The sequence below is a fragment of the Anastrepha obliqua genome, chromosome 4 (assembly GCF_027943255.1).
Source record: "Anastrepha obliqua isolate idAnaObli1 chromosome 4, idAnaObli1_1.0, whole genome shotgun sequence".
Lineage (NCBI taxonomy): Eukaryota > Metazoa > Arthropoda > Insecta > Diptera > Tephritidae > Anastrepha > Anastrepha obliqua.
The window spans coordinates 91,943,351-91,964,656 of NC_072895.1; the positions used below are offsets into that span (position 1 = coordinate 91,943,351).

At 35.5% G+C, this 21,306-nt stretch overlaps 1 protein-coding gene across 1 annotated transcript in view; it reads right to left on the bottom strand.

Annotated features, from left to right (window-relative positions):
- Window positions 1–16,726, bottom strand: part of LOC129245955 (uncharacterized) — a 54,990-nt gene extending 38,264 nt beyond the window's left edge. Inside the window, exon 1 of the mRNA XM_054884413.1 lies at window positions 16,285–16,726. The gene's annotated coding sequence lies outside the window, so the exon portion shown is untranslated. The remainder of the gene's footprint in view (window positions 1–16,284) is intronic.
- Between the last annotated feature and the right edge of the window lie 4,580 nt (window positions 16,727–21,306).

Genomic DNA, 21,306 nt, shown 5'->3' on the forward strand with positions numbered 1-21,306 from the left:
TTCTTAATGAGTGTTATAAATGAGCTGATAAAAAAACGGAAGTGATAATGTATGGCTGGCGACGCCTGAAATGTGGCTACTGTTAGTGTAAACAGCAACAACTGCCACAGTACAACGCACAACTCATACAAATACAGCTGTCCTAGTGCTACTAATACAATGACAACAACAAAATGGTAAATAATATTCAACATATTAAAAATGTAATTACAGTAGGTTCTGTTTTTATGCGGTAGATACGTTCCGCAAGAAAGAGCATAAAAAAAAACAGCATAAAAAAAGCTACTAGTTCTATAGTAAAACTATAGATACGTTTCAAATGTTTACGCCCAAACGCCCGAAAACACCCGCCCGAATCCACACGCCCGAATGTATATTTCCCCGAATTGACAGTTTCCCGAATTTTTTTGCCCGAACGTCTTCGCCCGAACCCATTTGCCCGAATCCTTTTACCCGAAAAGAAAAAAAAATTTAAAATAATTAAGAATTAGTATACACTTGAAGTACATGCAAGAAAAGAACAAAAGAGTGCTATTCCTTTATTTATTCATAACAAATGTTGTCAAAATTCTTGTGTCAAATTCATCAGTCAGTCATTCGTTCTTAATTATTCATAAAAATGGAAGAAATTGAGGAAGTGGGACAACTTGTCGGAAAAAAATTAATAATCGGAGGATACATTTATGTCAGATCCAAACCGTCGAAAAATAATCAATTCTATTGGGACTGTCAATTGGTTCGAAGAAAAGAATGCAAAGCGCGGGCAATTACATTGCAGACAGTTTCTGAGTTAATAGTTTTAAAAGGCCCTAAAAAATCTCCTCATGAACATCCGCCCAAGTTAGAGCGACACCACGTCAAACCTGGATATCACTCCAAAAACGATTACGCACAATAACGGAAGAATACCAAAGATATAAAGAAGAAAACAAAATTTTGGAATACTTAACTAATTTAGCATACAACATTCAAATATCCTAAATTCACACAATTCAATTTCTTTCACACCATGCCATATAATTAAAACTTGTTTACAAAATTTTGAATTTTAATTATTTATTAACATTTTTATATAAAATTTATTTTTATTTTTTCGGGCATTTTTCGGGAAAATTAATAAGATTCGGGTATTCGTATTCGGGCAAATTTATTCGGGTAAATTATTTTCGGGTGATTGGGTTTCGGGTGAATGTCCATTCGGGCATGTGTTTTCGGGATTTTGACCTGGAATCGTTTCAAATGCTAAAACCGCATAAATCTGAAATAATGTAATAAAATCGCATAAAAAAGGGCACTAGTCCCATATTATAACTATAGATACGTTCCATAGACCGCATGAATCTGAAATAATTAAATAAAATCGCATAAACAAAATATTGTATTTTTGAAAATTATATCTTTATTTAAGAAACGTCAGAATCGAAAAATAAATTTAAGTCAGAAATAGAATCAGACAATACCCATATGTTGCGCGTTCGTTTAGGATTTGGCGTAAAATCACTTTCGTCACTTTAGGAAATGTACACGTCTGATCTAGATAGTTATGCAGGCGGTTCCATACTTGTAGGGTTAGCATTTCTGATGTAATCTGTGATGAGTTTTTGCTTAGTTGGTTTAGAATCTTGTTTATATGTACAATTCCCGATAGGTCGACATGCATTTTGTAATTTAAAAAAAAACCGCACTATTTCAAAACCGCATAAAAAAAAGCCGCATAAAAACAGAACCTACTGTATATGCACATATTGTATGTATGTATGTACATATGTACAGCTGCGGTCAAAATCTTAGTAGTGCACATACGTAAAATAGAATGGGTTAAAAAAGTGCGTGTAATCGCTTTTATACAAAATTCTATTTTCTCCCTCTTATAGCCCAAAGGTCAAACAAAACAAATCCCAAAAAAAATCCAACGTTTATCTTATTTCCGTAAGGTAAAATTATATTTAGAAAAACTTCAGCGAATTTTGAGCGGTCAAAAACTTATTAGTGTAACAAATTGTAAGAAAAATTTTGACAAAACTTTTATATGATGGTGATTTTATTTTTATTTTTACATGGGGTTTTATTTAGTATTTAAATTACTATTTTGTTGCATGACCCTTATTCTTTAGAATTGCAGCACAACGGGGTTGCATTGAGTCAACAAATTTTTGGCATCTTTCAATCGAAATCGACTCCCATGCGCTCTTTACAGCTTCCCATAGTTGCGTATTAGATGTTGGCTTGCGTTGAGTTACTGCCTCCTTGACATCAACTCACAAATTGTCAATGGGGTTTATGTCAAGTGACTGTGGCGGTCATTCCATTACGTTGATCTGACTCTCCAAACAAGCGGCATTTCGTCTCTGGCATATGGCAGCATGAAGTCCTTGAGTATATCAACATATGAAGCGCCAGTCATCATTTCCTTTACCCAATGAATGGGTCCCATGCCTAGCCAAGAAAAGCATGCCCAGACCATAATGCTAGAACCACCATGCTTTATTGTTTTTGTTGTATACTTTGGCTTGTATTCGGTGTTAGGTGGTCGTCTTACATATCGGCGCGATCCCCTTCCACCATACAAGACAATCTTCGACTCGTCCTACCATAAAATGTTGCGCCATTTGGTCGAAGGCCAATTTATATATTATATATGTTCTTTGGCGAATCGAAGTGTCTTTTCTACAAGGGTTTTTGTCAACAACGGTTCTTTTCTTGGACTATGGGCACCCAGGTCGTGCTCACGCAAACGCCGATGAACAGTCTCAACGATCGAAGACACTTTTAAGGCACCTTTTATCTCAGTAGCAGCCGCAAATGGAATCTGGTTTGAGTATCTGACGATAGACTTAACTTCTCTTGCCGACATTGCTAGCTTTCTTCCACTTTTTTGCCACTTGGTTTGTACTTGATGGCATTACGTACCATTGTTGGTGAGCAACCAATGATATTTTGCACTTACACCACATAAGTTTTTCCATCAGCAATCAATTTTTTTATGAGAGGCCGGTTCTCGGGTACGCCATTTTTCCTTCTGGACATTACTGAATGAGGAATAATAAAAATTTGGCCATTAGCTACAGAATATCAATTAAATAAACTTATCTCACCTTTCTTTTTAATTTTCACAAATATAGATATTAATTTTTCACACACTTTTTCACGCACTACTAAGATTTTGACTGACTAAAAAGCCGTTGCACCTAGAATTTCATGTTTTCATTTCATCAATTAACGAAACCAACAGGTTAAGTACAACAAGTGATTGCATAACTTGAAGCCGACTTCTTAATCTAACGGATTTTACAGTGGATGGCGAAACATTGTTGTGATAAAAAAACGTGGTCACTTAAATAAAGGGAGATTTTTTAGCTATTATCTTTTTAAACACTTGGTTAAAACAGCTGACGCACGTTTCGTGTTTTGTTTCACTGTCAAACATCTTCAGTTTGGTCCATAATTTAACCATGAATCGTCTTACAAACGAACAACAATAAAAATGCGTATTCTGTTAAGAAAGTTTAAGATCCAAGATCCAGATCGAAAAATTGTGTTCAGCGACGAAGCTCATTTTTGGATCAATGGGTACGTATATAAGCAGAATTGTCGATTTTGAAATGAGGATCAGCCAGAATAATTGCAAGAGCTACCAATATATCCAGAAAAGGTCACAGCTTGGTGCGGTTTATGGGCTGGAGGTATCATTGGACCGTACTTCTTCAAAGATGCTGCGAATCGTAACGTAACTGTGAATGGTGAGCGCTACCGTGAAATGATATCCAACTTTTTTTTGCCCAAAATGCAAGAGCTTGACTTGCATGGCATGTGGTTTCAGCGAGACGGTGCCACATGCCACACAGCACGCGTAATAATGGACTTGGTGAGAGGCGAGTTCGGTGAACATTTTATTTCATGTTCGGGATCTGTCAATTGGCCACCCAGATCGTGCGATATAACGCCTTTAGATTATTTTTTGTGGGGATATGTTAAAGCTCATGTCTATTCAGACAAGCTTGCTTCAATTAACGCATTGGAAGACAACATTAAAGCATTTATATGTGAGATACCGGCCGAAACATTGGAAAGAGTATGCCAAAATTGGACTAAGCGGATGGACCATTTGAAGCGCAGTCGCGGTCAACATTTGCATGAAATAATCTTCAAACATTAAATTATTGGGCGCAAAATGGCGCAAATAAAAATTGCATGCATTTTTCTGAATTTTACGTGTGTTTTTTTGAAAAACTTTCCTATAGCTCTTAAAAACCACCCTATATAATGAGTCATAAGCACTACTAAGATTCTGACCGCAACTGTATGTAGGTATATATAAATGAAGCGAACAAGAGACGAGATTTTCATAATTTAGCTTTATCGAGTTGCTTTTCACGTATTTTATCTTTGTTTCGTTTTTTTTTTTTTTAATTGCTAATTTCATAGAGATTTATTGCGCGAAATACACCACTTGTCAGATATGCAAATTATACCGCCTTATTTAGCAAATTTGGTATGACAGCGAAACATAAAATGAATTGTAGCTACAAGTGTACGAGTATAAAAACTAATTTATAAATTCATCAAAAGATAATATAGGAGGTCATAAAACTGGTAATTAGAAAGAGTTTGAGTTTTAAAATAAAACAAAAACGAAAGAAATAGCTATGAAATGGGACACAAAACACAAGGTGGCGCAAAATTAATCACCCTATCGGAGGATATATATGTATATTTTTTGCAAACACATTTGGCACTTGTGAACTTTAATTTTTTTACTTTTTTAACTTTTTTTGTTTTTTATTTTTTTTTATTATATTTTTTTTTATTTTTTTTTTTTATTTTTTTTTTTTTATTTTTTTATTTTTACTTTTTATTTTTTTTTTTTGTTTTACTTTTTTAATTAAAAAAATTATTTTTTTAAAGCATGTCGAACACATTTGGCACTTGTGAACTAGCGTGGAGCGTGTAAAGGTCAAAATAAAGATTTCCATCACTTTCTTTTTTTTTATTTAATAAGACGATTATTCAAAAACAAAACTGGATTTTTAATTTTGCGCCAACTTGAATAAGAGGGGAAAGCGACATTTTTCTATATGTAAAGTGACTTTCAGACGTGTAGATATCAGCAGTGGATAATTAACAATGTCTGACTTCGGTGAGCAAAGAAGTTCGAGTAAATTTTGTTATAGGAATGAATTTTATGTAGCACAGAAATTGAGCGTGTTACAGGAGGCATTCGGTGACCAAGTTATTTACAAAGAAAAAAAAAGGTAGAGAAATTCGCTCTAAACGACCGTCAACATCAACTAATGCAATCAACTCGTCAAGGAAATCAAAGATTTAGTGCTCAAAGAGTGTCGATTGACTATAGACTATATAATTGGCGCGTACACCCTTTTCGGGTGTTTGGCCGAGCTCCTCCTCCTATTTGTGGCGTGCGTCTCGATGTTGTTCCACAAATGGAGAGACTTTCCTTATACTGGTGAATAATTTTGAAATATGTTTGGCGAAGATATTTTCGTGGTCAGATATTTTCCGTGGCCTTCCACTAACAGATTTAAGCTCCAACCTATTTTAGATAGTAGATGAGATAGCAAAAAGTGCTGTGAGACTACCATTTGAACAAGAGAACGACATACCAAGACCGCTAAACACAATATACAACGAAATGGACGACCACATGAAAAGGCAAGTGGAAGCTAGGTGGACTAACCTGACCACATGCAAAACAACAAAAGTCATGTATAGAACTAACGACAAAAAACTTACTCAATTCGTACTTACGCTCTCGCGAAAGGAATACAGAACTAGGTATGCTAACAGGTCACAATCTATTGACTGCACATGCGTACAAGATAGGGATTGCTAATACGGACAAATGTAGAAAATGCAGAGAGGATGTTGAGGAGACTTTAGAACACCTTCTGTGCGTTTGTCCGGCATTATCAAAAACGCGACTAAGATGCCTGGAAGCCCCACTGTTTGAAGGTCTGGAAGACGTCTCAAAAGCGGAGCTCCCAGCCCTACTTAGATTCGCCAAAAGCGCTGACATCCTACATGATGTCTACTTTAGGTATTCATAGAGGTCGATCTCCATCTGGTATCGCTAGGGACCAAAAGGTCTATGCGTGGCTTATTGCCAACCAGGCTAACCTAACCTAACCTATTTTAATTTTTTGCATGATTCATTATGTTAACACATCAGCTGAAAAGTCCTGGGCCTAACACATAGATGGCACTAATTTGATTGCATTCACCTCTTTTTCAGTTAATTCTAAGCACAAAAAAGGCAGCTGTTAAAATTTCATGACGTTCTATTCATTAGTTCGTGAGTTATTGTGCTAAGAGTGACGCTACTTTTGTTATTTTCCAAACAATGGATCAAAAAGAATTTTGTGTTTTAATTTTACACTGCTTCTTGAAGGGCAAAAATATCATTCAAGCGAAGCAATAGCTTGAAAAGTGTTATGGAGACTCTGCTCCATCAGAAACAACAATAAAACGATGGTTTGCTAGCTTCAACGTGGTTGTACAGACAGCGAGGATACACAACGCAGTGGACGTTCAAATGAGGCGGTAACACCAGAAAACATAAAAAAAATCCACAAAATTTTGAAATTGAATGATCAAAAAGTGCACAACTTCAAATTTGATTAGCTGATCGAAAGAATGTTTTGGCTTTATATTGCAAGCGCATTTGACTAAGAGAAAGCCGTGTTCAAAGTGGGTGCCGCGTTTACTCACTGTTGACCAAAAAGAAGTCAATCAAAAAATGTCAAAACTACATGAATTGAACTTTGAATTGCGCGTTCCCATGATAGTCGGTTCTACGTTACCGGAACGACCCGGATTTATATCCGGCCAAGGACTGTCATTTCAGTGACATTCCCCATACATGTATATGTATATGTATCGGGAATGTTTATGCTTCTACAACAACAACAACTTGGAATTGTTGCTACATCCATCGTATTCGCCAGATTTGGCTCCCAGCGACTACTGCCCGTTCTCGCCGGTAAGAAATTTCGCTCGAATGTGGAGGTTATCGCTGAAACTAAAGCCTATTTTGAGGCAAAAGATAAATCATTCTATAAAAGTGGTATGGAAATGTTAGAGCGGCGCTGGAATGATTGCGTTGTTCTTGATGGAAATTACGTTGATGAATAAACCTAATTTCGACAAAGCGTAAAAGATGTATACCTAAAGTGTGTAGATTATCTATATTCATTAAGAAGTAGGATCTTAAATATCGTTTCCTGCTTCTGGCTAGAGCCGAGCATGTGGGAAAAAAAGTGTTGAATTGTTTCCAACTCCTCCTCATGCCTGCAGCTACGACAGAAATCATGCATGTACACTAGAGTGTCCCAAAAAAATTAAAGTGTTTTTTTTTTTTTAACGCTACCCTCTTATTGTGTTTGAATGGTCTCAAAACATCTAAAAATAAAGTTTCGTCTATTTAATATAGAATCACGGCAACCCGTGCCGAGTTGCGCGCGAACTGTCGGATTGATTGCATGTAATTACTTGTTTATTTTATTAGTAATCGCGTTTTTTTCGTGTAGTCAACATGTCAGTGGAGTTACGAAGTTCCAAAAAGGAGATATTTCTAATAGGGGACGTAAAACATCAAATCACCGCTTCTAAACTTCCCTCTAACGGGCAAGTACTGGCAGTTTTGTTCTTTAATATTCGTGAAGTGAACTTAAGTGTCAATGAAAGTGCAAATCTCACAATTTGTGAGTGTATTATTTATTGGGAAAAGGCACGTATACCGACCAGATCAATATCTAAATGTGTTAAGAAACTAGTTAACTATACCAAGTTTGGAGTGAATTGCAAAAAAATGCGAAAAAACTCAAGAAGTGTTTGAACAGCGACGAAAGGAGTTTGTTTCAAACTTAAAGAATTTGTTTGACATTGCACATGCCGATGCTCTTCAATCGATTACAATAAATGAAGATAAGATCTTCTTGTAGCGCCAAAGATAACCAGGTCGGCCCGGTCACTTAGCCGGAGTGGACAAAAAACTGGCAAACAAAGAGGAAAGGACGCGCCTTAGAATCATCGAGGAGGAAAAGCGACGTGCTAAACATTTTTCATCCTTAGCCCCATCAACATCATCTTGCGAACCACCACTAGAAAAGTCCTCTTCTGATTGTGAAATAATAGAATTAGAAGAAAATAGGCCCAGCGCAAGAGAATCCTCCTCTCAGCTCGATAAAACTTCTATGCGGAAAAATATCATAACTCCCAAGTTAGTTGCCGCATTACACAGGTGTCAGTTAAGTGTGAGGGATTCTGTCTTTATAATTGAAGCTACTATTGAGGCTCTGGGCCCTATAAGCAGGTCCTCCATCCATAGAGTTCGTACGGAAATGAAGCTATAAAAATTTATTTTCAAAACAAGGTCCCGGACACGATAACTGTCCACTGGGACGGAAAACTGTTGCCAGCTCTAGATTCACGTAAAAGTAGAGAACACCTACCGGTAATTATTACATACGATAATAAAGAACAAATTATTGCTGTTTCTAAATTGGATAGCTCGACAGGAAGGGAACAGGCAGACGCAGTTTGGGATGCTATTACGAACTGGAACCTTGAAGACAAAGTGCAGATTCTCTGTTGTGATACTACTGCTTCTAACACAGGCCGCATAAATGGAGCATGTGTGCTTCTCGAACAAAAACTGGGTAGAGAAGTGCTTATTTTTGCTTGCCGTCATCACGTTTACGAATTAGTACTTAAAGGCGTGTTTGAAGCGAAAATCAGTCAAGTAACTACAAGCCCAGACATCCCATTATTCAAGAAATTCCGAGAAAACTGGAAAAATATCGATCCCGAGAAAAAACAAAGCTGTACAGAAAAGCTATCTTGTTTTAATGTTTCGAAAATTGACAAAGTGCTAGAATTCTACAAAACTGAATCAAACCAACCAAAGAAATCGTTAGAGATGACTATCGCGAATTAATTGAGCTTTCAATTATATTTCATGGCGGAGATTCAGAGAAGAAATTTAAGATTCGGCACCAGGTGCTATGCACCAGGCTCGATGGATGGCGAGAGCCATTTAAACAAGGATAAGGCAGCTCTGTTGGACGTATGTCTGTTCATCGTGACATCCTACGTAAAACCCTGGCTCCATTGTATTTTAGCAGTAAAGGCGCCGTATCAGGATTTGTGTTTTTTGAAGGCCATGAAAAATTACGAAACAATAGGCAAAAGCATTTCAAAAGCAGCTTTGCAGAAGTTTTGCCAGCATTTTTGGTATTTGACAGATGATGTATCTATTCTGGCTTTATTTGATGATGATGTCAATCTAGAAACTAAAGTAAAAATGATTGCTAACTTAACTAGAGAAAACCCAACAGCTCACAATAAACGTTACATTGCATCCAAAGAAGAACTCTGTGGCCCACTTTTTGGTACGTTAATTAAGCCTTGATTTTTTTCTTTTACTAAGTTTGCTAATAGGTATAATTGATAACTGATCTATCTGTTTTAATTTCAGAGAAAAGCAAGTTCCTGTTTAATCGATTCCAGATTGACGACAGTTTTCTGAACAAGTGCCCCTCTTCGTTGTCAAATGATGATTTGTTTCTACAGGTTAAAAATAAGCTGCTAGGACTGAAATCAGTTAATGATACGGCAGAAAGAGCGGTTAAGTTAATGCAAGACTTCCATGGTTTGATCACTGTTCAAGAGGAGCAAAAACAATTTTTATTACGTTCCGTACAAGAACACAGACAGGTATATCCCGACTGTAAAAAGCAGACTTTGAAAAGAAAATTTGATGATTGATGTCCCTTTTATAATAAAAAGAAAATAAATACGAAATATTTTTTTTATTTTTATTTATTTAATTAATCTAAAAATTCAATTAAACTTTTTTCTATTGTGAGCCTATAGCTTTCATACTAACTTTTAAACTTAAAGTTTGACATCAAGTCGGCACGGGTTAATGACATCCGATCTCAATAATATTATATATTTAAGTTTTTAGAGTCAAATGGAAAAAAATAAAGGGTATGCGTATTGAAATTCCGAAAAAAAAAATTCCCCCTTGTAGCCTGGGACACCCTAATGTACACGCCCAATTTCCTTGCAGGATTTCCTGTAAAACCATGTCCTTAAAGAACCCTACTAAGGTCCTATTTTGAAGTCTACTCAATTTTGTAATATTCGTGGATAGACGTAAATTTAACCTTGGCCATGTTTGCCAAGTAATTTCACAGGTATTGGCACTAACCTATCTTTGATTTACAGCATTGACTAGATCGTCTATAACAGAAAGGTAACAAGTTGCGAGAGGTACCCCATTCAAACTTATTTATATTTGGCATACAGGGACCTTCTCTTCCAAGTTGGCCAGCACTACAGTTCGCTGGTATATCTCTGCCGCCTAGAACCCAGCATAAGATAATACGATACTATTTAGCCATCTCATTAAGAGATTGGCGACAATGAAAGGCACTCCTTGATGTTAGTTGGAATGTATCCAGAGCCCGTAGAGCAGATTGACTGTCCTATAGAATGCAGATAAGTTTTCATGATATTCACTTTATCTCTACCCATCTTAAGGCTTCATTAGTAGCATTTATTTCCGCTTGAAAAGCACTACAGTGAGCTGGTAGTTTAAAGAATTCACTGATGAAAAGCTCTTTGCAATATAACCCTGATCCGACACCGGTATCCATTTTAGATCCGTCCGTGCAGATCTTAACGGGTGTGTTGGGTGATGTATCGATCTTCTTCAAGCCATTCCAGTGTAGAAGGGATTTTTATTGAGAAATTCCTTTCAAAGCAGATAATGGGATAATCACAATCACTGGGTATATCCGTATAGAAGTCTAAGATGGTTCAATGTCCATGTGCGACAGTCTTCCACTGTGAGCTCGCTCTGAGCCTTAAAGCGGAACAGGCCGCTGAATATTTGCAGAAGACATCCATTGGTATATACGAGTATAATATGTAAAATCATTTTCTTGACAGGCGAGAGAAGCATTTGTTTTGTACCGGCTAATGAAATAATTGTGAAAGTTTGTTTAGTTAAAGAAGTGCAAATTACTTGAATATTATAGTATGTAAGTCAAACTATTTTTATTTTCTTGACAAACTGTACACTTAAGAAACTTATAATCTCTGCGTTATGCTATACTAGCCAGCTTTCGCTGTCATGGGGTCCTGTAGCTTCAGAACGATCGGAATTTCACAGAGAATACTGCAATTTTTGGTTTTCATAAATTTATTTTAGGAGATTTTGCAATAAAAGTGCTGCAAACAGTACCATCGCAACTTCAAAGGTCTTATAGGCGTGTCACAAAGGGTCGTTGCGTCTGTTGCGGCAGCAAATTTGACTGAGAGCAAAATGAATTATGTGTACTTGAGTCATAGGCGCCACATACGCACCGCAGATGGAGTATCACATAACAACACATAACACATAATTTATTTTTCTCTCAGTCAAATTCGTTGCCGCAACGATCCCATTATGACAGGCCTATTAGTTCTTTATGTCGTAAGATTATTTTTCCACAAACCACACTGTAGAAGAATGGGTAAAATCGTTTGTTCTTACATTTGACTGGAAAAAAACTGCCATGAATATTAAAATAGTATCATAAAAACGCTGCACTTTGATAAGTTTCAGTAATTATAATATTATTTTTAACTTTAAAGGCGCATTTTTTCTTTTGTTGTTTTTTATTGCTTCCTTTGATAGTACAACTCCCTTGAGACATTAAGTAATTATTATTAAGGTATGTAGATCACTACAAATTTAGGACCATTGCCCTACAATTGTGGTTTGACTAATTCGCAGAAATATAGTATCATTGACAATAAATATCTTCTACAGGTAAAAGAGGTATTTTACTAAGCATACAAATCAAACGGTCGAATTACAAAACAAAAATTAAGTACATTGAACGCGCTGTGCTTCGACTAGGAGCAATAATATGTGCAGAGAGATGTTTTTTTTTATAATAATAAAATCATTAATCGTAGTATACAGTTCAATAATATAAGTCAAATTTTTAAATAGTTATATAATTTGCTTATTATTTTAAAATAGATTGCAAATAAACGAAAGTTAATAAAAAAATTAGAAAAAATATCAAATAATAAAATAAAATCATATCAAATAATAAAATGAAATCATAAAAAGAAAACAAATAATTGAACAGTTCCCCATAAAAAAAATATCTGAATATGTACGAGTATTATCTGCAAGGGACTATGCTATTTCAGCCCTGGTTGTTTTTGTTGTATCAGCATAAACATTCCCCGTGCATATACGAGGAATGCTACGGAAGTGACAGTTCTTGGCCGGATGTAAATCCTGGTCGTTCCCGTTACGTAGAACCGACAGCTCTCATTGTTTTTGGTTTCCCTGTAAAAGCAACATTCTCATCAGGGAGCTTATGTGTGCAACAGTCAATTGATGTGTTCTGTGCTGACGTTAAGTAACACTTCTTCAACTGTGATTATAGGCCTCTTCTTTTCGCCAAACGCTAGCAAGCGGCATATAGATGAAGCAACTGATAAAGGGTAATCAGATTGGAGGTACTTTTTCCAACGGGGTTTTTTTGACAGATCAAGTTTGACTACTGTCCAACTAAATATATAGTTTTTTTTAATATTCATTGACATTTCATCATGGAAAGACTTACGCCTCAACAACGTTTACAAATCGTACAATTGCATTACGAACATCGACAGTCTGCGAAAAGTATTCATCGCGCGCTCAGGCCAACTTATGGTGTACAGCGGTGAGGCCTATTTCCGGCTTAATGGCTACGTGAATAATTACAATTTCCGTATTTGAGCTGAAGAGCAACCCGAAGGCATTCAACAACAGCCATTCATTGAAAACAACGGTTTGGTGCGGCCTATAAACTGGGGAAATCATCGGTCCATATTTCTTCAAAAACGAGGCTAGCGCCAATGTAACAGTGAATGGCGAGCGTTATCGCCCCATGATAAACGACTTTTTGATGCCGGAAATTGAGGCCCGTGATTACAACAAGGCGGCGCTACTTGCTATACAGATAAACCAGCTTCGATTGAGGCATTGAAAGCGAACAGTACTAAAGTTATTTACGAGATACCGACCGAAGCCCTCCAGCAAGACATTCAAAATTGGTGTTTACGGATGACTGAGTGACGGTGCAGTTGCCGCCAACATTTAAAAGAGATTATCTTTAAGAAATAAATGTCATGAATGGTTCTACACAAAAATTATAAACATTGCCTAATCAATTCGAATTTTGGTTGTTTTATTACAATTTAAAATCCAACACCTCTAAATTGATCACCCTTTATAAATAAATATATCTTCGCAGCGCTTGAATAGAGCTGCCTAAAATTACATTTTTTGTGTGAGTGATACCAGTTTTGTGAGGGTTATTCGCTAGCGATGAATCTTGCCTATAACTTTGTTGTTGATTTCACATGCAAATTTTTCATTACATCAGCCGAGCAGAGACAGCGAGCAGAGAAGAAGCGTTTCCACGACAGTCGGTTCTACGTTACCGAAACGACCCGGATTTATATCCGGCCAAGGACTGTCACTCCAGCAGCATTCCCCGTACATATGTAAGTATGAGGAATGTTTATGCTGCTACAACAACAACAGCAGAGAAGTAGCGAATAGAAGAAGCTTTATATTTAAGGGGTTACGCCACTCTAGCTACTGTAAAAAAGCAGTTTTTTAAGGATTTTTTTTACATTGAAAGAAAGGTGCCAGGAAAAAACTTTTTAAGTATATTATTAAGCATGTATTTAAGTGTAATTACAAATATTTTTATTGAAAAATATTACAAAATGGCGCCTTTGGAGTGAATCTCTGAACGCGCCCTGCGAAAAAGGCACTTCACGGCAAGCAGTACAACTGACGTAAATGTCCACCTAAACCAAATTAAAAACATTCTTCTCAATCGACGTGAGTATAGCTGTAGAAATACGTACGGGATTTTAGAAATATTGAAATTTGTGTATTTTGCAGATGTTTGAAGTCAAAAGTAGAATTTTTCGTCTAAAATGGAACCGTTAATTGTTTATAAAAATTTTTCTAATTAATTAATAAAAAAATCCGTACGTATTTCAGTGCGGAATAATGTTCTAAAGATCCTTGTACAATTACAAGTGAAAATATTAAAAATTGTTTGTGTTATGCTGCTTGCCGTTTTGAAAAATCACGTTTTGAGATAAACACGCTTTAAATTTGAATAGTCGGTTCAGAGACGTCAGAGGCGCTCGCGCAAAAGTGCGAAATATTAGAGATAAACATTTTTTTCACGCATAGGACTTTTTGTTTTATATTCTAAAGAGTTTAAAGCATCTTTTAAGCAAAAAAAAAAAATTTCGATATTTTGAAAATCCTAGAGTGGCCTAACCCCTTAAATCGCCTTTATCGTCATTTACCATGGAGCACTCACAATTGCCCGAAAGACTTTACGATGGGTTCTTCGAATAACCGCAAGTTGGATTGGACGCAGCCTCCCACACTTGTATGCCAAATTGGCACCATTATAGTCCATATATAAGGAGCTCATTATTATGCGACATTATTCCCCATACATGTACGGGAAATGCTGCTGGAGTGACAGTGTTTGGCCGGACATAAATTCGGGTCGTTTCGTTAACGTAGAACCGATTGTAGTTGACTATGCTAATCATTAGATTTTGTCATTAAAGTGAGTTTCAGTAGAATGTTTATATTTTAAACTAAAACCGTGGGTATTTAATAATTACGTGATTATCAAGGTTGTGTGGGCTCAGCTGTAGTATTTCCCATTGCAACTCGGGCGTATATCTTTTGGCATCTTTGGCGTAATGGGTGTGACCGATTGAGTTTCCAGTTGTGCAGCATCTACTTTTTACTTAGGGTTGGAAATCGTTCAACTCTGAGCGATTTGTGAACCATGCATCGTTTACACATTTTACACAAACTGAATTTTTAGTACAATATTTAGTGACCATATTTTTCTGGCAGTTGATACATTGTGGTAGATTTCACTTCTGGTGTACAAGTTCAAAAGCTACTTTGCAGTGAAGAAAATGCAAAATTTCTTTGTTATTACCGCTGGACTTTAGCTCAGTTGGAAACATTAGAAGTAGTTGTATTGTTCCGTTTTCCACAACAATGATGTGATCCTGATAGAGCTCTGAACACACGCAACAGAGGAAAAAGGTTTTTAATAATTTTATGAAATTTACACCTCTCCTGAACATGGACACAAAGTAACCATATTGAAGAGAAAAATTATAAACTAAAATAAGGCAATAAGAGCTGAAGAACTCCAATACAGATGACATTATGTACCATATGCTGAAGCTGTTTAACTTTGGAGATGCAAAAGGCGAATGCTCAACATTTTCACAAAAAAAGTGAAATTTTTCCTAATTCACGTTGAATTCACATATCAACGAGGATTCTAAAGCAAGAAAATAACATAGCAATGCAGGTACGTGAGCTGTGACCAAAAACATGCGCTCCCAAACGACGAGTATAGAAAACGAAAAGGCAAGACAAACGTCAAACAAACAAAAAACACAAGCATGTTTATCGTACGTGAGTCCAATAATAACAATCAAAACTACACCAATACTGCGAATGCACCGGTTAAGCAGAGACAGCGACGCCGGTCGACGCAAGTGTAAATGCCAGCAGATGAAGTAACATACAAAAACAGAGAGCAAGAAAAAAAGAGAACAAATGAAAACTGTTTTGATTTACACGTAGAGGCTGAAATTGAAGAAGCACAACAAAGAGGGCCTGAAAATGCAATAATGTTTGCATTCTCTACATCGTACTGAAAATGTAGAATTGAATAGATTGCCTTGTATTGGTCGATAAAGAATAAACATGAGGGTGGAAAGAACGCACCAAATACAATCAAGTGCGGAGTGGAGGGCAGCGTAGGATAGATAAGTGGCAAATACAGAATGAAGGAAGTAAAAAACCAAAGCAAAGTAACATGATAACAGTAGGCAGACAAACAGCGAAAATAGAATGCATCGAAGAAACGAGCAAAATAACGAGTAGGCACGGCTTTGGGGCGGCCGAGAAGTCAAAAACGAATGCAGGTAATTGGAAATTTTCGTTCAAAAAAAAACAAACCTTCTGTAGGAATTTGTAAACAACCTTGCACTGTTTCAATCGTAACTGAACATAAAGACTGATTGAATTGCAGGCAAAAAATTTCACGCTGAGAGGTGATCGCAATGACCAGAAAAATGTACGAAACACTTGAAATGCAATCAACTTATAATACTTTATATTTTTCATAGGCTTATTACCGCTTCGTTGTTTATGTTGAGTGGTGAAACGCGTTAGGTTCTTCTTCGTTGAAATTATTATTGCATTCGCGATAGTACTGTTCGACACCAAATGCAAACAAACACATTAACGTGAGCGTTTAAATTAATAATTCACATAGATAAAAACATAGCGCAAACACATTTGTGATAATACAATTTGTTTCTAATTTTAAAATGTTATTCACTAGCAGCAACAGCTGTACACTTTATTTTCGCGTGCAATAGTTTAATATTGCCTGATATGTATTTAGTTTAGGGCGCTCCCTGTTAGTGTAGATTTTTTCTTGAAATCACAAGTATCTGCTTTGTTTTATCTATAAGCAATGAATCACTATTTCCGATGACGATTTTTAAGAAAATATTCTTTAAAATATTACCCGCGTTCAACAACCGTACACCAAAAGACCAAAATTCGTTTTGAGCGCAGTTATTTGGTCTCTGCTATCTGTCATTTACAGAACGAGCGAATGCCAATAAGAATGGCCAATAAGCAAAGCAGAAAAGCGGCAACTAAGCAAATGAAGAATAAATAGATATTCACAATAAGAAACTGACAGACAGTGTTGCCGTCACTCCTTCAATTTAGGCTACTAATTTTTTATTAAAATTAGCCATTAACTATATAAACCTACGTTACGTATGCTGCATTACAATTAAATTTCTACAATTGTAACGCTGTCACTGCTTACCCCTAATCTAAACCCTCCACAGACTATGTTTAAAACACTCTCTTAGAACAGCAGACTCTGGTGCAGAACGCGAATTTCACTCTTCATATCTGTCTTACAAATTTTCACTGCTCTCACATCTCGAAGTTTAACAGCTCAAGCTTCATTTTACCGCACGCTTTGCATGCGCAAATACAACTATCTGATTTACTCGATGCTATTTTGAAAATCAAATAACAAGATGGCAAGTTGCGTGCATGAGAAAGAGCACAAAGCCGAAACAGAAATTTTGACAGATATTAAGACATATTTTTTAAAATTGTGCATGTGAGTTTTGTGTGTCAAATCATAATTAAATTCAAAATAATCCGTATATGTACTTATTTTAACTGTATTCAACGGTTAATCATCGGGAACTGATACAAATTTTGCAACAGTTCGTTTTGTTTTTCGCGACTTTCCGTTTTGCGACACAGCTTTATGAAATTGGTTGCACCGACATGTGAAAGTGTACCTAAATATTATGTTATAAAAAGTAAATTAGAAAATCTTTATTTCAGAAATAAATTTCATGTTTGATGAGCTGTTTTGCATAACATTTCAATATTAAACTATTAGGCATACACTATTACGGCAAAATGAACATTTGTATTGATAAGTTCTTGAAAAACTTCGCTTTTCAATTAAAACATTGTATATTAAGGTATTATATACAGCTAGAATTTTCAAAAAATCGATTTTTTTATTTTATTTTTTAATGTACATATATTTAAGAATACACACAGAAAATTTAATATCGTTCCGCCCTTCAAGTTTTTTCGTTTTCTCAACTGGCTGACAATAAAAGTTTTTAAGCCGGTGACCACGATCATAAACAAAAACGATTGAACTGATTGTCATCAAATTTAATGAGCTTATCCAATACATAATTATCTCTAACATAATATTATATTAAGTATAATTCACGGTGGAGAGAGTTCAGAGGGTGTGAGCAACGTCAGACCGTTAACCGGCTCTCAGCGAGTTCGACAAAAGTGAGATTGTGTTGGTGATAAGAGAAAAAAACAACGCAGCCTTTTCCATAATATTTCCTTGCCGTCTGAACGTTACCTTTGACTTAAACAACGACTGATGGAAAGAGCGTAAAAACACGTTTGAAATGAGCGTGCAGAACTCGGCTGTCGAATCCCGTAAAACGAAATTATTTTCACAATTTTGCTTCAGAATTTTCAAAAAATCGATTTTTTTTTATTTTATTCTCTTAATGTACATATGTATATTTAAGAACACACGCAGAAAACTTAACATCGTTCCGGTGAATATTTTCGAAGTTACACGGAAATTTGAAAAGGAGTTTCAGAGTGCTTGAAAGTGCTTTTCAAACTTTAAACGCGTTTTTCTCATAATGGTTACTCGAAAACGGCTGCACCGATTAGTCTTAAATTTTAACACGACCTTCTTATGTATATTTTTTAGCAATTAATCCAAGATTTTCTTCTCACCGACAAATATCCATATATTTTTTATAAATAATTTAAACCCGAAATTTTGGTAACAAATCGATTTTATTTTTTTGGAGAAAACGGCATTTTGTCAAAAAATTTATTTTGCTTATTCCTTCGATTAATCACTAGACTAAGCATTACTTCAACGAAATTTTTTTGGTTTTTTAATTTCAGAGTATCCAGTTCAGAGATATAGTGGTTACCGCAAAACGTCGTTTTTGAGAGGAGCTCTCGGCGGAGATCAGCTGTATATCCTTTCCAAACAATTATTTTTAGTAATACTAGGTCTTAAAATACAGTCAATCGATAACAAATTATGTGTACAAATTTTTAGACCATAAATTTAAAAGTTTTCTCAGAAAAAATTCTGGAAAATTCGCTTTTTTTCGGCCTTCTAACTTGCGGACTAACTAACAAAATGATCCGGATCATTTCAATGAGAATTGATAGTGATGCTGAGCTGAATAACCCAAGGAAACGCGCTATTTACATTTTCAAGACTTTCTTTAAATATTTCCCCAAATAATTAATTTTTTGAAATCCACTGTAATACTGTTCACAGGGTTGCTTTAGAAATTCACTCGCCCATTCACAATGATTGAAATATTATATACAACCAACGCGAATTTATTACAGGTGACAGCAAACACATATAAGTAAAACCCTACATTATTTGTTGTTGCGTTTGGTTCAACCATCACGTCAAACTCAGTAGTCAAATGTAAACATAAGAATGTAAGCATACCAGTACATACAAACAAAGCATATCATTTTGACGTAAGCCATACCTACGGCGAAAAATTCAGCTGGGTGAATGCTGTCATTTTAATAAATCCACCTTGTATACAACGCTATGCATTTTTGGAAGTTCACAATCCCTTGCCTTATGCAATAAAGTAATTTCAAGGCGAATTTTTACAGGTGGTGTTGGTAAATCAGCTGATTTGTTTTTGTTGTTTCTTTCGCTGTGTTCTTGTGGCTTTCAGCACAGCGTAAAGCAAGGCGAATTAATTTTTGGTTTTCTAATTTTCCAATACTTTGCCGTGACAATTGTTGCTGGTGCAGTGCCACCACCTTTAATAAATGCGCCTTGAGTAAGATAATATAATATATACAATAAATCATGTGGACATTCGGAATATATGTATATTGTTGCCCAACGGCAGCGATTACAATTACTTGGTTGGTTTTTTTTGTCGATTGAAATTAGATTTGCTCAAGCTTAAAGTACGGTCACATATGCACTAATTAGCAAAAACTCTACAAAATTAATCTACCCGTTCACATATGTCAGCTTACCTAGAAAATTGACAATCAGCTGTCAATGCTGTTTTGAAATGTTTTTCCTCATAGAAATTATTTTGTTGGAATATTTTGGTGTTTTTGGTTAATTTAATTATTATTAGCGATATGAAGACAATGCAAGGAGAAAGAATAGCTACTTTAATTGCACAATTGGCAGCTAGCAATAAACTGTTGGAGGAAATCCGTGAACGCTGCTTACAAAGGCTTCAAAAAATTATGGCAGCAATAAACATACGAAATTCGGTATCGCATTTTATAAAAAGTAATAAGAGGCCAAAGCATTTATGGGCAGACGCCATTTTCTGTGATATAAATGAATAATTGATAATAGTTAACAACAATTATATTAGAATTATGTCAAGAAACCTGCTTTCTTTGCCGGCGTCCATTTTATTTAGTATTGACTTTGACGTTCTCTTTACATTCGTAAAAATAATTATCGAAAATCTCACTTTTTAATTACGGATTGGGAGTTGAGAACGAAAAAGTAGATAATCTACTTATATGCAATCATATTATTAGGGTAACAACTATTCGTACGTTCAAATATTAGTAGTTGATCTACTTTTTGGTGCTTAAATCCCATTTCGTATTTAAAAAGCGAGATTTCCCTTACAAAATGTCTCTCCCAAAATCTCAGATATATACAACCCTTTGTTTTCTGAGTAATAGATCATTATTTTTATGAATGTAAAGAGAAACGTCAAAGTAAAAATTAAATAAAATGGAAGCCGGCAAAGTAAAGAGTTTTGTAGCCATATTTTAATAAAATGTTTTGTTAAATATTATTAATTATGTATTCATATTGCAGAAAAAAACGTGTGTCCATAAATGCTTTGGCCTCTTATTACTTATTATAAAATGTAATATCGAACTCCGAATGCGTATTACTGCCATAATTTTTTGAAACCTCAGTAAACGTCGTTTACGGATTTCCTCCAACTGCCAATTGCGGCAATACATTAGTTATTCCTTCCCTTCTTTTTTTTTTAAATCGTTAATAATAATTACACAAACCAAAAGCTCCAAAATATTCCACCAAAGCAATTTGAGAGCTGATTGTCAATTTTTCAGGTAATCTGCCATATATGAACGGCTAGATTAATTTTGTGGATTTATTGGTAATTACGACACATGTGAACGTACTTTATGACTCATTTCTTATACCGTAGACAGATTATTTTAGAAAACTGAGTTAAAACAGAGTGGAATCAAGTGGAGATCGTGAAAAAGTTATTTCAATTTGTGCGCCGATAACGTGCAAGAATTTCACGTGGAATTAATTTGGTTTTCAGGTTTGATAATCAGGTTTTATTTCTATATAAAATATTTTTGATATTAAGTCAAAGTTAGACGACTCTTTTTTAGAAAATCTATTAAAGGAAATATTTCCGCATGGCAACTACAAAAATGCAAAATTGTGGTAACCTCGTAACATTCCGTTAGTTTGTCTAGAAAAACGCGCTTGTTTACTATCGAATCAAATAAAAGTTCTATTATTTAGTTTGATATTTCCTTAATCA